The sequence below is a fragment of the Lissotriton helveticus genome, chromosome 9, assembly GCF_964261635.1.
Source record: "Lissotriton helveticus chromosome 9, aLisHel1.1, whole genome shotgun sequence".
NCBI lineage: Eukaryota > Metazoa > Chordata > Amphibia > Caudata > Salamandridae > Lissotriton > Lissotriton helveticus.
The window spans coordinates 1,164,260,285-1,164,279,456 of NC_136070.1; positions in this window are offsets into that span (position 1 = coordinate 1,164,260,285).

Sequence of the window (19,172 nt, forward strand, 5' to 3'; positions counted from 1 at the left end):
GAGTGGTTGGGAACACGTCGGGTGAACGTGGGGAGGTTTGAGCACACTTACGTGTCCGGGTGAGAGCGGCTAGGCGAAGTCCTAAAACATTAAAACGGTGCATTAAACAGGATTGTGGAGGGCAAACGTTAAACGTGGTTAACGTCGCTCTCGCGGTCGGAGCTCCGACTTACTTGGAAAAGTAGAAAGGGACCGGTCGGTGCGGGGTTTCAGTACTGCAGGACGCAGACTGGTGTGGTGAATGGGCAGGGTGTGCGGTGTGTCAGAAGAAAGTCAGGGAAGGATCATGAACGTCGAGGAAGGACTGTCAATGGGGATGATAATGGCGGCCATGTTGGAAGGGTAAATGTAGTGTGGGAGATGTGGAAGATTAATATATACCATGTAAATAAATGTTTATTTCGATACTCAAGAGATTGAATAACAAAGGATTGCAGGTGAAACATGTGTACCATCAGGTATTATAAGAAGCTACTAAATTCAATACGGTCATTGAGGCCATGGGGCTTTAGTGCCTGCAGTCTGTAGGTCCAGGCGATCTCGCGCTGGAGTAGAGCTTTGTTGTTATCTTTGCCTTCTTGTTTGTCAATAATTTCTAAAACCAGAAATTTAAGTTGAGCCACGCTATGGTTAGATTCCATGAAATGCATTGCAATGCTGGATTTCTGATTTTTTGTTCTAATGTTGGATTTATGTTCGTTTAGTCGAACCTTGATTTTCCTTGTGGTTTTCCCCACATAGATCACATAGACGTGTTCCCAACCACTCCTCACAACCTCACTCACCCCACCGCGCATGTATACCTGCATGATTCAATCCAATCGCATTCTAATGATGTATACTATGTTAAGGTAAATGCTTTCTGGAACCTTCTGGTAATAGCGTTTCTATTGTGTTTTTAGCGCTCCTGGAAAAAGGGTACATGTTACCCGAAATGCATCGGAGCACAATGCGAAAACATGCATTATGAGGACTTTGGTCGCAATTTGTTGAAATAATCAACCTTAGAAAACTCTTGAATCTTTTGTTTTGGAATTGTGTTGAAAAGAAAAATAAGCATCATGGAAATATGAACAATAAATAATTTCCTGGTTAATTTCAATGGAGTCCGTCTACAATTGACTAAACTCAAGTGTGTGCCCATCATCAAGGACGCGTTTACTCTTGTTGTAACGCGCTAAACGATTCAGACATTAACAACGTGCACGGACGGTCACGTTACTTGTTGGAGCACCCAGAAACTTTTCTTTAATCGCCACATCAACTTTTTGAATAAACCCTTATTAAATACTTACAGCGGTGCGCCAGGCCAATCACAAATCATTTAGTATCACAAAGTTTCCCATTAAGTCCAAAATCTAAATCTTTCGGGACATTTCTTTAAATGGTTTTTGCCGAATTTACTGCATCCTTTGATCTTATTTTGGCAGCAAGAACTTCAGAAGTAAGCTCAGCTGAGAACACCATAAGTGGCGCATTTATTTGTTAGACTGACAAAAATAAATTCTGTCATTGTACATTCTCACCAGAAAAATCTTAATTTCATTATTATGGATCAATACAGTTTCATCAATGTTGCCCATTACTTCTCTGATCTCAATGATTATGAACATGTTGTCAGCACTCAAGAGTGGCTTTAAAACTTATTTTGCTTAATCAAAGAGTGCAAACGTGACTGAAAGCTGGCGGTTACATTGCTGCTACGAGCTCATTGTACATTCATCAATCCCTCCGGCTCTGGTTCTGGCTAAACCACAGATAACACATTGAAGTTCCTCTGCTTTCTGTTAAGTTGTTGGAGGTGGACTAGAGGAAGCCATCAATCTTCTAAGTGGATGGGCATTGGGTTTGGTTGTCGTCACTTTCAAAGAAGACTCGGTTTCTTGTTGTGATTCACTGGTTTCTTCTTTTTTTATACAATTTCTTTCCAGGCTTTTTTCCAATGTGCATGACTTGTAGCACTTGTTGTGACACTGATAAAATATTTTTTCAACTTTGTGATACCCCAGATCTGTGCAAATCATGGGAGTATACAAGAATGCCTGATGCGTTCTTAAAAAATTTTCATCATTATTTAATATCAGTAAAGCAAAACTGTTCCAAACTAAAGTTCTTGAATTCAAAACAGAAACTGATAACACTGATAATGGCTGACATGAACCAACAGGCTTATGCTGCACAAATGCACTGTCTTTTCCAAATATTTTTTTATGAATGACATCACTGCAAAGAGAAAACTCCACTACATATAATGACTGCCCACTCAATCTATGACAAGTGCGAAAGTATTTGTATTTATTTATTAACTGTACAATTAATTAAAATCTTTACAGTAAAAAGCAAAACTAAAATTAGTAAAAATTCCAGATTGTGTTTGGAAGCTATGCCGCCACCCCCCTCCCGACGCCCGCTCGAACAGCTGGCAGCCCCCAGTAATTGTTAAAACCAGTCTACTTATCAAGTCTATAAGCCGTTCGTCTTGGCACTTCAGTTGGAATCCATGGGATTGTGCAGTCTTTATTGGGTGAAAAAAGAGGGGCAGGCGCTTCAGTGCTGGTTGGGGGCCTGGCTGCCTTCTTTTCCTGAAATTGCCTTTAGGGTGATCCTAACGTTGTGCGTGAATTTCCAGTCTTGCTAGTGTTGTTGTGGTTGCTGAAAAAAAGCACGAGGCTGATACTTTGCGGCAGGACTTTGTTCAGTTGGTTCTACAAATTGGGCGCAGGAGTCGTTGGCGTTCATTGTTGAGGTTGGGACAGCAGCATAGGAGGTGCAACCAGGATTCCCTTCTGTAGGAACACAGTCTGCAATATGTGGTTTCCCCCCTGCGGGCCCATGCAGGGTTAAAGTCGGCAATTCCTATTGTGCTTTGTCTCATACAAAGAATTTTACTTCGGGCTTGTTGTATAAGTCCCCCCTTAGGTAGGGTTGTGCTTTGCCTACCATGTAGGAATTGTTCAGCGGGTCTAAAAGCGAGCTGGAGCGGAAAGATTTGTAGTCAAGGTCAAAAGATATTTCGCACACTTGTCTGCTAATGGCTTTTTTCCAAGCGTTCAGTGGAATTTCCAGCCACGGGATGCTCTCTTCCTCAATGTTCACCATGATGAGAGCTTTGCCAAGGCTGGTGTACCAGGCCGAGCAAGGCAAGTGCAAAAGTAGAGAGGTAATCACTTCAATGAATATGATTGGTATATCATTAAGTTATAATGACATAGTACGAAGCACAAACTTGTTAGCAGCTCATGCTGTAACATTTTGTGAATCCGAAAGCACATCACTTCCAAGTCACTTTACCAGGAAAGGATTTGCAATTGCTGGTCTTGATAATTTTTATTTTGAGGGCTACTCTTCTTTGTCTGCAACATCCAACACGCATGCTACTGCTGTGGTGCTTTTTTAAGACTGTACTCATCAGATTTCCATTCTTTTAAAAATCTAGATCCAGAAGTTCTGTTTCTTACAGAAACTTGGCTCAATTCCTGTTCAGAGCCTGATATTGTCCAAACACTCCCCCTGGGTTATTTAATTCAGAGGGTGGCTAGAATGACTGGTAACGGTGGTGGTATCGCTATTATCTATAAAGACCACCTGAGCTGCTGCTTGCTCAGCAGCCCGTTAGAAGACTGTGAGAACTCTCCCTTCTCAATAGGATTCCCCCCCACTCTCTCACTGTCAGGTTTCCTTATCTGTCGCCCGCCTGGGTCTTTGGGCCAACTTTGTAAATCTGTATTAGAAACAGTTGTAAACTTTGTTAGTACTGCTGCTAATTTCACTCTCTTAGGAGATTTTAATTTACATTTCGATGATCCTTCTGCCTTGACTGCAACAGAATTATCTTGTGACCTCGCGGCCTATCAGCGGTCACAGAAGGAAATGTTTGCGACCCATGTTAAAGGGCACCTCCTCGCTCCCCATCTTTTCTAATTTGGAGGATTTAACAGGGAAATAACCCACTTCTCTCCCCTAGTTAGATCATGTTTTTATCCCCTTCTGTTGGAACCCTTTAAATGTTGACCCACAAACTCAGAAGACACAAGTTTTATCTCATCTCTGGTCCAACTCTCCTTAGATAAGTGGGTCCTGGAACTTGAACAGACCAAGTCAACCCCTGACACCAATCCAGTTGCCGCTAATGAAAGATTCAACAACTGGATAGAGGGCTCACTTGACCAGGTTCTTCCGAAAAAATGGATCCAGAAGAATTGTAACAAAGAGAGGTGGAAGGGTCACTTGTGCAAACTAGTATTTACTTATTTCCTCATGTACATAGGGAACAGTTCCAAAAAGAGGTGCTCCAAGGAAGTGGGCTGCCACTAATACCCACTGTAATGAAAACCCAGTCCAAAAAACAGTCAACACAATTTCCAGAGCACCAACGTGTGAAGAAAAGATGTATCCAGTTCCGATTGCATTCAAATCAATTTATTTTCTTCAAATTTCTTCAGTCTCAATTTCCAAATATTCTCATCTTCAAATATAGCCCCCAGATAGAGCCAACACGTGTTTCGTCTGAAAGCAATGTTCTTACATCTCTTACTCCATCAGGGCTATAAACAAACAAACAAAGAGAGTCTAAGCTACTCTATGTACATTATAAAATTCCTTCACCAAACACCCTGGTGTATGGTAAATATGATAGAAGAGAGGACAATATACTAATAGGCACCTTCAGTACATATAAGGAAGGTACTTTTACCATAAAACATCTAATATAACCCTGGGCGTAGTTCGCAAAGTTTCGCTACGTGAAGCTACGCGAAGTGCACTTCGCACTACGTGAACTTCACGTAGCACTACGTGAGCTGCATAGTAGCATGTTCGCACTGTGCAAGATGTGTTTTCAATGATTGCACAGTGCGGACAAGCATCCGGCATTGTGCAATCATTGAAATCGGCATCTTGCACAGTGCAAGCTGTAGTTTTCTGCCGCTCGAGTAGATTTTTACTCGAGCGGCAGCTTTCTCAACGTGGACTGGTAGTTTCTCATCGCGAGCGGTCGTGAGCATGCATGACCACTCGCAATGAGAAACCTGACCTCCCTGCGTTGAGAATCTCGCCGGGATGTCATTTTGCTTGCTCGCGGTCGCAAACATGACGTTGAGGACCGCGAACAAGCAAAAAATGACCGCTGCGCTACGCGTGTTCGCACTGTGCTACGTGCAGCTCGCGTAGTGCGAAGTTGCGCAAACTTCGCAAACTACGCGAGCGTAGCGTAGTGCTTTGCCCAGTAATAGTTCATTTAAAAATTCAAACAGTTTGTTAAAGTTATTTAGAAGTGCAGGATCTAAAGAAAACACAGCGAATTACAAAAACATTCTAACTTGAGAATACACTGTGGATTAAAACGAACACTGTGAATTGAAAAAACATCAATATAGCAAATTGTCTGAGTGGTTTTCTGTGTACACATTGATGGTCAGGCTCATCTTCACAAATCGAATAGACCATAGTTCATCAAATAGGCATCTTATTCATCCAGTAAAGTTGTCATTCAGACCAAAATATGTATACGTCCTACGATTCAATCAAAATTAATCAACACTATATATGCAACCTACAATTCGTGCAAAATTCATCAATACTCTATCGATTAGAATATTTAGGCATTATTACCAAAATTTTAAACGTATTATCTGCCTTCCAAACCCAAAATTCTGGGGACCGTTCACATAGTTAGAATCTCATATGTGAGCATGCACATCAACCTTGCTCCGCGTCCTGTCCTCAATAGATAGGTCGGTAAGCTGTGGGGCATTTAACTATTATCATAGACTGAGAATGGTCTTGCTCATTTCGTTTTTCATAATTTTAGATTAAAAAAGAATACATAACAGTTCTCACGTGCTAATGGGCTCCACACTAAAAGTTGAATCGCTTGCTACACTAGGTCGATAGGCAATGGGGCATATACCTATCATCATAAACCGAACAGAGTCTTGATCATTCATTTACTCATTATTACCGATTAAAATGAATATATGACAATTTGCACGTACAAACGAACTCCACACTAAAATTAACACATCAAATCCTAGTTTAGTCTACAACAACATACTAAATATCCACTCAATTAAATGTACTTTAACTTGTACTCGTTGCCAAACAATACCCGCAATTCGGCTTTCCTACCATTCAGTATGGAGAGTACGCCATAGACGTATCGATGTGGCGTGGTAAACATGCGCCATCTTGCTTTTCCTTATTTATAGTATGTGATCGCCATATTCTACAATTGATTGTTATGGCAATTCCTAATGTACCATATTATCTGTGCCGTATCTTAGATGAAAAGAGAGTCAATTCCATATCTTTGATTCCGAAAGACTACTCGCCTCTCTTGAACATTATTGTCAGATTTGCTTGCTCGATGGTATCCAACTGTTCCAATATGGCCGCCATCGACTTCTAAGTTTCAGTCCGAGTATAACAAGCATTGCGTCCATTCAATATTAGACATTTTTCTTACTTAATGAGTTACTCTTCTTCGATATATAAAAAGAAGAATAGGGAGCCCAGATTCTAATATGATATGGTATGTCCTATGTGCACGTTTAATTCATTCTACCGAGCTACTCCACTGACATGATTAGCTTTGCGTAATACTTGCACAAGATGGGGGCAAAAACTTCAAAAGTTAATTTATATCATAGAGGCTATCATCTGGTGCCTTTGTTATATATGCCAGATGGGTATATATTGATCAAATCATAAAACCTAATAGTACAGAGGTCTCTCGTAATAGAGATCTATACACCATAGTTCTAAATAGATAAACACAGTCACAAGTGACCTTCTATATCTAATGATTTCAAATTATCGAAATTTCATTCAGAAGAACTCCTCAATGTAAACAGTGTTAGATGCGTCAAAACTTCATATATAAAACAAGCATATGGTTAGGCCTTCAGTATCAATAAAGGTCATCACACATATGAAAGGTAACACGATTCAAAGTATTGTGAGTCATAGTAATCCACTATCACCGAAACATGAGACTTGACTGTATGACAGGCTATGTAGTTTATGTACTCATATGCAATTGTAGTAAGATTTATGTAAGGAGTACGACAACACCAGTAAAGGAGAGGATACGTGAATATTTTAGAGCAGTCAAGTCATGGGCTGCAAATGATTTCAAGCAATCCCAGAGGAGGTAATAGGGAGCTCATGCTACGACAGAGTGAGGCACGTTAGATCTTGACTCTCAAATCTGTAGAGAAAGGACTGAATGTAGACCATGAAATGCAATATTTTTTATGATTGTGATTACTGAATATAGAGGATAGAAATGAATCTGACCATCCTTTTAAAGTGCAATGGATAGGGAGATTTTTAAGATTTACCATCTGGTGGAAACCATTGATATTGATGCATTTATCTTCTGCAAATGTCTGTTAACCGACTATATGTGCATTTCTGTTCATAATATGGAGCGTTTTATAAGACGATGTATATGTAAATGCTGGGCACATGTCCTGTAAATAGCAATTAGTCATTTCTAGTTTCATAATTTAGCCTATACTGATTAACATGAATTGACATGAAGGACACTATTTTTAATTGTTGGGTGTGGGGAACGGATAATTTACCAAAAGACATTTGAAGTGAGTGGCTCAGTGACATCTTGATGGCTTTGCTCAGTTGTCAGTTTTGGGAAGTGGAAATTGTAGTGACTGATGGCTATCATTGATATTGAAGGCCTAACAATATGCTTATTTTATATATGAAGTGTTTATGCATCTAACACTGTTTACAATGAGGAGTTCTTTTGAATGAGATTTCAATAATTTGAAACCATTAGATATAGAAGGTCACTTGTGACTGTTTTTATCTATTTAACACTATGGCATATAGATCTCTTTATTATGAGAGACCTCTGTACCATTAGGTTTTATGATCTGATCAATATATAACCACCGGGCATATATAACAAAGGCCTCTACAATATAAATTAACTTTTGAAGTTTTTGCCGCCATCTTGTGCAAGTATTACGCGAAGCTAATCATGTCTGTGGAGTAGCTCGCTAGAATGAATTAAACGTGCACATATGACAAACCATATCATATTAAAATCTGGGCTCGCTATTTTTCTTTTTATATATCGAAGAAGAGTAACTCATTAAGTAAGAAAAATGTCTAATATTGAATGGGCGCCATGCTTGTTATACTCGGAATGAAACTTAGAAGTTGATGGCAGCCATATTGGAACTGTTGGTAATAGTGCATAAGTATTCTAATCAATAGAGTATTGATGAATTTTACTTGAATTGTAGGTCGCATATATAGTATTGATTAATTTTGATTGAATTGTAGGTCGTATATATATTTTATTCTGAATGACAACCTTACTGGATGAATAAGATGCCTATTTGATGAACTATGGTCTATTTGATTTGTGAAGGTGAGCCTGACCATCAATGTGTACACAGAGAACCACTCACACAATTTGCTATATTGATGTTTTTCAATTCACCGTGTTCGTTTTAATCCACAGTGTATTTTAAAGTTACAGTGTTTTTGTAATTCACAATGTTTTTCTTTGGATCCTGCACTCCTAATTACCTTTAACAAACTGTTTTAATTTTTAAATGAACTATTAGATGTTTTGTGGTAAAAGCACCTTCCTTATATGTACTGATGGTGGTTATTAGTATATTGACCTCTACTCTATCATAATTACCGTACACCAGGGCATTTGAAGGAATTTTATAATGTACATAGAGTAGCTTAGACTCTCTTTGTTTGTTTATTTATAGCCCTGATTAAGTCAGAGATGTAAGAACATTATTTTCTGATGAAACACATGTTGGCTCAATCTGGAGGCTATATTTGAAGATGAGAATATTTGGAAATTGAAACTGAAGAAATTTGAAGAAAATACATCGATTTGAATGCAATCGGAACTGGAAATATCGCAGGAAACTGCGTTTATTGATCCAGAAGAAAGGAGGGCCCAATAAGACTGCCTGGGTTTTCCCCTAAAGTCCGGGAATTAAAACAGATATGCAAAATTGAAATTGAAAGGGCTTGGAGGAAAGATTTCTCCCCCAGCAAGATACTGGATTATTGGGTAGGCCATTAGAATATATAAGGCAGAAATCAAAAGGGCCAGGCCTCCTACTATGAGGAAAGAATCTACCTCGCCGCCAACTCCCCAAGAGAAACTTTTCGCATTGTGAAAAAATTACTCAAAGCCCCCCTCCCTCCAGATGTACCTGATATATCAGGTCGCAGCTGCAATGAACATGCAGATTATTGCTGCAAAAAAATCCAAAACATTTACTTATTTTTCCCCTCAGAGGACAGCAATATTACAGATTATTTCCTGGAGGCCTTCCCCCGATGACCCAGGAATCATTTTAAGCCATCTTGACACTTTTTAAAAGTGGGTCGCCAAAAGACCCAGCCCCACCCAACATTTTGAAGCTGGCAGCGGTGATAGTTGCCCCTACCATCATGGACTTGATAAATGCCTCACTCTCCATGGATACGGTTCCTCCCATGTGGAAAAGAGCAATGGTGAAATCCCTGCTGAAAAAACCTAATCTTGACCCGGCCGTCCTGGGCAACTACTGCCCCATCTCGCTTCTCCCCGGGATCAGTAAGATCGCGGAGAAACATGTTCATTTTACACTCTCTTTGTTCCTGGAATCTCATGGCCTTCTCCACCCCTCTCAAACAGGTTTTCACTCGCGTCAGGTACTGAAACTGCTTTGTTAGCGGTTGCTGAAGAATCTAGAAAGATTATTGACGCAGGAGGGTCGTCAGCTATAATCCTCCTGGGCCTTAGCGCAGCCTTTGATAGGGTTAGAATTGAATTCTGGTCCACCGTCTTAGATGTGTGGGGGTGACCGGTACAGCCTTATCATGGCTGCAATCCTTTCTGGAGGAAAGAGTTTTCCAGGTGTTTGAGGGCGAGGCTATTTCAAATTCTGTCCCCCTGCACTGTGGAGTTCCTCAGGGCTCATTCTTGAGCACCACTCTTTTTAATATTTATATGGCTCTGCTGGCAGATATTGTGTCTCCCTTTGGGTTTCACATAGTGACATACGCAGATGATACTCAATTGGTCATTGCACTGAATCACTCTGACCAGGCACCCAACGGCCTTCGTCCCTGCCTTGAGGAAGTCACCAAGTGGATGAATCAGTTGCATTTAAAATTGAATGGCGACAAGACAGAGCTTATGGTTCTTGGCAATCATCTTTGTTTTAAAGCAGACACAATGTGGCCAGATAGCATGGGCCTTGCCCCGCCCCGCCCGCCCGTAAGACCGAGTTAAAAAGCCTTGGTATCTGGCTGGATCAGGACCTCAGCTTTAAAGTGCAGGCCAGGAATGTTGTTGCCTCTTGTTATGGCATCCTTAGGATGCTACGGAAAGTGTTCCCTCTTCTTCCCTTCCAGGCCAAAAAGCTGATGATCCAGGCACTTATCCTATCTAGGATAGATTATGGCAATGCCCTATACCTAGGTGCGCCGATCTCGGCAATTGTGAAACTGCAGACTGTGCAAAATTGGGCAGCAAGGATGCTTATGGGGATCCCAAATCGACACTCTGCAAGGCCCACTCTGCATTCCCTCCACTGTCTCCCTATTCAGGAGAGAGTCAATTTCAAGACTCTGTGTATCACCCATAGGCCGCTGGAAAGGAATGGCCCACCAATCAATAATGCTATGATTTATCCCTATCGGGTGAACAGGCAGCTGAGCTCAGATGAGTTTCATCTGGCAGTTGTACCCAGGATTAGGAAGGCAAGAAGTGGCAGCCGGCTTTTCTTGTACAATGCTGCCAAACTTTGGAACTCCCTTCTACTGTATTTATGAAAGGAACCTAATCATCCGGCCTTCGGGAAACAGTTAAAGACATGGTTCTTCTCCTAGGTGTTTGCTTCTGCCCCAGTTACCTGCTTCAGTGCTAGGATGCCTCCGGGTAGCCATGCACTATAGAAGTGCTGTTTCATTCATTCATTCATTCACGAAGTAGATGCTGGAAAACAAGCTGTGTCAGCTGTAGGTATAAACAAGCTAAGTTTCAAACTGATAACCCAACTGCCTTGCCAACGTGAGCAAAATCACTACAACCCATCAACATATCCCAGTCTAAAATAACGTTTCAAAGCGGCTGAGGACATGGATCTCCTTCTATCTGATTCTGTGGTCTGGAAAGCTGATTAAACTGAATTTATCATATCACTCATTCGATTCGGACTGAAGGATGAAGAAAAGCTAGTTCCTCCGTGGGCTGAAATTCATGCTCTGATTTACCAGAATACTGCCCCACTGAGGAAGGTTGGGTTTTTACCAGTAATACCATTTCCAGTCACAAACCATGCAACAGTATATACAGCTCTAAAAAAAAAAATGTCTATGCTCAGCTTGAAGACCAGCCTATTGTGCCACTTTTCTGCAATGAAGGTGTTTTCTGTACTGTAGCTGACAATTTCTAATTATTGCAAGTGAAATGATTGTCAATGAGGCGTTGGTGCCTGCTGAGATATATTCAACAGTTACGGGCCATATTGTTCAAGAACTTAACAGCAAATTTGAGGAAGCTGACCTTCATGTTGTCACTCATATTTAGTGGGCTGTTCCAAATGGTTCCAATTGGGTCATTGTACTGTCAAATGACACATATGTTATTATTGTGCTTCTTTGATTTGTTTCAATATTCATAAGTCAAGTATTGTTAGAGTTATGGTTACGTTATGTTACAGGCAAGAAAATACATTTAATCCCGCTTCATATTCTGTACAAGAAACTTGACCCAGAGAGGCCCAGTATTCTTATCAAGGCACATATTCTTATGGGGGATGACACTATGAGCAAAATTGGAACAAAGCTTGTAGCTTTAACTGCTGAACCTGTGAAGTTTTTGAAAGGATTTGCTGTGGCAGAAGAAGAATGTGACTTTAAAGACGAAGAAAAATACCTAGTGCGTGTGTGGAAAATGAGTTCTGACTGTCACACATTTGGCGATCTTCGGTACAGTGAGTTCAGGAGATCAGTCCAGCTAAGTGGCCTTCTACCGACATCTTATTATGTGCATGGACACATTAAAAGAGCGTTCTGCTTGATTGGAAGATGTGTAAATGTTTTGATCATGCATATATAGGTGAATTTGTTTGGCAAGATATTGATAGGTTGCTAAAACCTATAAAATTTCTAACGCCCCTACCCACAGAACTTACACGTACATGTACTTGCAAAACATGTGCTACAACATGATCTCCCTGTCGATATGCTCTTTTCAAATGTTCAACATTCTGCCAATGTACCATGAGTGATTGCCAAAACAAATAAATAAAGTTAACTAGGAAAATGTATTTAAAACAGGAGTGATAAACATGATTGTTTTTCATATTCATATTATTGTTTGGTGTATGTATGAAAGCATTAAAAACCGATAATATTTGTTTCATTTCTGTATATGTCTTTACTTCCCCTAATATAGACGCAATTTAGGAAGATGGTGGAAGGGTTGCGCTGAAGAGTTATTTTCTGTCTCTATAAGACGACTTGAGCCCCAAAACCTATGTTTTGACACCAAAATTAAGGATATGGGTTAATTGTTCCTGAAATAAATATTACATCATCGCTGCAAAACATCTGCCATTTTTTATAATGTCGTCCAGAAAAAAATGGTCCGATCAGAAATGTCTCCCAAGGTAAATTACTCCTCTAATGATCCAAAAACACAAATCAAAAATAAAAATCTCTGGGCAACAATTTTTTTACGGTGCTATATCAGGGGGCCAGGATTATATAGTGCAGGGCTGCCAAATCTGTTACCAGAACACGGTCACGTCATTCCTCCCTGTGCTAAATTCCTCTGCCATACCTACACACTAGTACTGCCTATTTTATCTCGTTCTAGCCACAGGGTTGCCTTGTGTCACCTTATTCTCGTTGATCCAGCCACACAACCATTGGGTGTGAAAGCTGCAAAGCTTCCATTCAGAGCGGTGTCAAGAGAGCTGAGTAAGAGTATCTTTGATAGTTTGCGTGAAAGACTTTGTAGGCCAGTCCTGCTGGTTCTACCAACCTAACATCAAACATATATTTCCTCAGAACCCTTGAAACCGCACTTGGATGAAATGCTGGAATTTTGCTATTAAACCAACAATACAAATGCCAGTACTGAACTAACGTAGTTTATAATCACGAAAAGATCTGTTATGAATAAAACATAGCAGTCTATTATTACTTTTGTTACTAATTTAATCAAATAATTTTTCAAAAGTTTTTCATTTTTTCAAACAGAAATGTTTGTGCATATCACAAATATATACAAAATATACAACTAGATACAAACTTTTACAAATATTTACAAACCAGATCAAAAACAGCTCTATAACACATTCACACTGATACTTTCACACTCCACGCATACAACTTGTATCTCTGAAACAAAAACAAATACCTCTGAGGTATGGGTCTGTGTCAATATTGCATTAAATCATATGATACAATATACATTTGTCGTTTATAATATGAATAACACTGGCAATTGTTGCACAGACAGATCATTTTATGTTTTTGGCTCAATACTTTAGATTTTTAACTGACACTGAACCAAAAGGTTGACGCGTTTCGAACCCCCTAGTTGCGGGGTTCTCCTCAGGACCAAACACGATTTCTAAAAAACAACAAAAAACATATAGTCTGAGTTAACCTATCTGTACAAGAGACCTGCGTTTAAAGAACAGCCACCAAACGGCTTAACACCGCCTACCTTAATTCTCCTGTGTGAGGACAGTCAGATGTAAACAAGTCTACACTTAAAAAACATAAAAGGAATAACATATAAGTCAAACTGCAATAGAGTCACTTACATTTGATGGTTTGACTTAATCAGGAAGTAGGCTCACCTTTACTCTCGTGAATGTGGACTTTAATGACCTAAATGGAAAGGTGAAATCAGTGGTGTCTATTTGGATTTAAACATAGAAGGCTGCCTAAAGGAGAGAGTTCACGGGTTGCAACTGCTTACCCGGTCTCGGCGTGGTGGACGTTAATCCGGGATTTAACTTGGCGTTTATTTCAGATCAACCGTAGTTACGATGATTTTGAAAGGCAGAGCCTACAAATGAACTGAACAGAGTTTCGGGTTTAGTCAGGTAGTCACAAAGTAGTTGCCGTATGATTACGATAATGGTAACGTTCTTACTTGTGCCGCCGAACGTGTTCCAAGGCAAATGGAGACAGCGCGTCCTTAGTCAGAAAGGAAGCGTACTTCCTGGTACTAATCATCAGATTGCGCGAGTTCTTAAAGGGCCCGCAGCATATACCGAGAGCGATCACTTTGAAGAAATGATTCGCAAGTTATACAAAAGTGTCCAATTAAGCGTTCACTTGTGAAACCAAACAGTGTTGCAGATGTATCCCCAAAACAGACGCATTAATGTAACCGGCCAAAGAACAAAGCATTGTGGTTAAAGTGGTCCCCTACCACCAAGTCCTCTGTTGCAATGATTTTTGACTTGAAAAACTGATGGATGGAACATGGTGCAGTATTGCAAATAAGGATATTAACCAGGGATCCCCCTGTTAATCTCAGAGAATTCGTTAAGTCCTGTTATGGCTGTGTTGTACTTCATTATTAGAAATGCTTCTCGCTGAGCTAATTTCGAATCCATATCTCCACCTCGTGCATCACAATCAATTTTAGAGATGATCGTCCAGCGTAAATCGCATTCCTTGTGATCATGTGTGGACCAATAATGGACCAAGTGTGCGTTCGGTACCTGTTTCCTAATCCTTGACTTGTGCTGTGTGATTCTCTGTCTCGCCTCCTGTGTCGTTTTTCCAATATAAAGTTTTGGGCATGGACACCAGATGCCATACACTATGTTTTTTGTTAGGCAATTTGTAAAAGTTGTAGGTTTCCAGTAGATTTTTTCGAAGCAGAACACAGTACCTTCTTCCGTTGAATCACAGCAGGTACAATTCCCGCATTTATGATGTCCTGTAACTGGAGGTAACCCCATCATGCTTCTTAATGTCAGTTTCGGATCTTTTGGCAAAGCTGCCCTTACTATGTGATTGGCCACACTTTTTTCTTTTTTATAAGCAAAAAGAGGAGGGTCCAGTAATTCGCAGTGGAGGTCTTTCACCAAATGCCAGTTTTGCAATACCAGTTTGCGTAATTGATGTGTATTAGGACCAAAGGTTGTGACGCAAACCATCCTTTTCAATTCATGTCGTATTTTCTTTTGTAACAGTGTCTCTCGAGGGACCCACCAAGCCCTTTTCAAAGAATGCTTTAAAAGTTTTTTGGGGTATCCCCACTCAAGTAAACGGTCCTTTAGGCTCTTGGCATGTTTGAAATATTCTTCCTTGTTGGAACAATTCCGCCGAATCCTTAAAAATTGGCCGAAGGGCAAATTTTGTTTGAGGCTTCTGGGGTGGTGACTAGTAAAGTGTAATGCCTTATTTCTATCAGTGGGTTTGCGAAATAAGGTTGTACCTAGTGTGCCCTCTGTGGAATATACTTGGACGTCCAGAAATGTGATGCTCTTATTAGATACAATATGACTAAATTTTATGTCTTCTGTCCTCCCATTGAGCCATGTCAGAAATTCGGTCAACCCCTCATGTGTTCCTGACCAAATAAAAAAGACGTCATCAATATAGCGCATGTATGCTGTGATGTATTCAGCGAAAGGATTATTGTTATATATGAACTTGTCTTCATATAAGCCAATAAATAGGACTGCTAGCTCCGGCGCAAAGGGGCAGCCCATTGCTACCCCTTTAATTTGATAGTAAAAATCTGTGTCAAATTGGAAATAGTTTTTTTGCAGTGCAAATTTAGCTAGTTTCAATATAAAGTTAGTTGGCACTCTACTTTTGCTATTGGCGCCTCTCCTATTTCCAGTAACTCTGTTTATGCCTGATTGTATGGTGCTACTAATACTTGTTAATATGCAGGCCACTAACAGGCATTACTTTTTTGGAACAATTCCTATGGGACTTTCAAAACTTGACAGCACAATTAATGCTCACTACTGTGTGGAGTTATTTATACTTGCTAGCGTGTGGATTGAATACTGTGAGGTAATTAATGCATATTAGTAAGTGGGCTAGTAGTAAGTAAGTAAGTAAGTAATAATTCTTACAATATCACCAATACAAAACATATACTATAATATTAAAACGATTAAAAACAATTTCATAAAAAAAACAAAAAAACATTACAACTTTCTGAGACTCATATTTTAGGACCTACAGCCTGATTCATGTAGGTAAATTGCACTCGCAAAGGGCCAGATTCTGAGAATCTGGCCCTTTGCGAGTGCGATTTTTGCATTTGGTATTCATGATACCAAATGCAAAAATCGCTATTTAAGAAGTCGCAAATATGCGAGGAATAGCATTTAAGGAATCTCTAATAGAGATTCCTCAAATGCTATTCATGAAACATCAAGAAATAGCGATTTTGAACTTTTGGGGCCGCTATTTACCGACAGGTCAGACCTGTCGGTAAATAGCAAAAACTCAGAAAAATGCTTTTAAAAGCATTTTTCAAAGTTGCATGTAGCACACACACATGTCCTTTGGACATGTGTGTGCGCAACACCTGTCCAAAAGTGTATTTTAGGGGTGCTACAGGGTGTCCTTTGGACACCCCTGGCACCCTTAAAATCGCTATCTTAGTTGCGAGCAGCAAATTGCTACTCGCAAATCCCCATTCATTCCTATGGGCCTCTTGGCCCATAGGAATGAATGGGGAGTATTTGCGAGTAGCAAATTGCTACTCGCAAATAAAGAACATGTAGGAATCGCTATTTAAGTAGCAATTCCTACATGAATGCCGTTTTGCGTGTCCTCAATAGCGAATCGCTATGATTCGCTATTAGGGACACGCAAAACGGCATGTACATGAATCAGGCTGTTAGTCTCCCAATTTTGCTTTAACTCTCAGTAAAAACTTTACATTAGGGTGCAGACACCTTATCAGTGCCTGCCTACATGTCCTTATTCCTCGTGTATTAAAAGATGATTTAAGTAAATATTTTCTTTCAATCTGGAGTCCAGGACAGATACATAGCAGGTGGACAATATTCTCCTCTCCATTTTTACACAATCTGCATAATGTGCAACCCTCCATTTGTTTTCCACGGTGGAAGATGGCTTAGGCCCGGGAGTATGCCAAATCTTGCTTTAATGAAAATGTGCTTATTTTTTTCTGACCAAAGTATTTCCCAATATTCTTGTACCTTCTTTTTCGTATATCCATTTATTATTGGCCATGCATGTTTTCTCATTGCAAGCGTATCTTTATCATTTACAAGCGACAGTTGATTTGTTGTTCGGTTAATTATCTTTTTAAATGATGCCTTACTTATTGTGTTATCCCAAATTGGCATTACAGCGAACTTTTCCAGTGCTTTTTTAAGATACTTCCAGGCTGGTGAGTTTGTATTGTTATTTATTTCTTGCCATAATAACTGTGACAGCTGATTATCCTGATCGTTTTTTATCCGATTCCATGTTTTGATAGATTGGACCATTCTTGCATAATACTGGTTATTTAATCCAAATTCTAATCTAATTTGTGCAGGCGAGGCATTGTTTCGGAGATAGAAAAGAGATTTAAAGGTTTTGAACAGAGCATTGTTTATTATTACCAAATCTTTCCCATTTAATGCCTTGCTAACGTATGTGAGAGTCGGAAGACGTTTTGCCGCTATAATCTTTAAAAGAGGACGATATGTAAGATTACCTAGTGGTTTCTGCAGGATCCTGAATGCTGCCGTCAAAGCATTTGCCTTCCTTTGTATATCCATTTTTTGTGGGTAATAATTTACCTTTTCATCAAATAATACACCCAAAGTGGGCTAGTAGTGGTCATTATTAAGAGGGTTTATTAATGTTACTTACTGTGTGTAGCCATCAGTGCTCAGGGGTGTGTGGATCATTAAAGGTTACTACTGTGTAGGACAATTGAATAACTATTCACCAACGTTTCTTTCCTTTGGCTTTGCCTTAGAGGGCATTTAACAGAATGATGGATAAATCACTGCTGGGGCATTGCTTTTTGAGAGTAGGTCAAGCAAGGTCGAACCTATTGCATTTATGGATCCTTGTTTCAAGGAGCATTTGAATATGTTACTGCATCATTTTATGTTCTAGACTTTAGCATTTCTCAATAAAATCCTTGAAATGTTTTTGTATTGTTATATTTGGTACTTTTAGTTCTACATCTATGTTGTTTGCTAGACGGGACATTCTAATATAATTCCTTAGTAGTACTCTGTCTGTATTTTGTGTACAAAATTACTGATATAACAGGAGTTGATAATTCTGGGTTGCAAAACTACCATACCACTATGAGTTATTCCCTATCTTATAGGGTATAATCATGGAAATCAGCGTTTCTCACTATTTACAGAGGTAATTCCCATTGTTAGGTCGTGTTCTGGACACATATTCCATCACATTATATCTGGCAAAATGTATCCTCAGAAAACCCTGAGGGTTCAATGATATTGCATACACAATCACTATAGCTCCGAATAGGCTGGCAACTTTTATTACTGGCTGTATCAGAATCTCCTCAGCATTCAAATGGAAGTCCTTAGTGCAGTATAATGGCATGCATTGAAAATGGGCACAAAAAGAGGAATTTGGAGGGTTTCTTTGGAAGACAGAATGCAATAGATAGTAGCAAATCACAAATCCCATAATGTATCTAAGTACCCAAGTGCATAAGAAAGTTAATAACAGTGAGGCCCGGTCACAAAGGTACACCTAAATGTAACTTTACTTATTTTGGCTATTCATTATTTATGAGTGTAAAGTTAATGACACTCAGGGAGAGATTTTGTACTGTGTTTGCATCACAAAAGTGACACAAATGTTTGCCTATTTACTTTCCAGCGCTAACAGAAATGTAATGCGAAGCAGCACATAGCCTTCTTTGCATTACTTTCCACCATGGAGGCATACCAAGGGTGGAGCATGGGCGTTCCCATGCAACCACCCAAGGTTTCTTATGCTATAATAGAAAAGTAATGCGAAGCAGTGAATATCGCTGCTTTGCATTACTTTGCGCCATCGGGGCGTACCAAGGGTGGAGCATGGACGTTCCCATGCAAACACCCAAGGTTTCTCACGCTAATCCCAATGTACTAAATAAAGTAGATTGGATTTAGTGTGAGAAAACTGCGGCC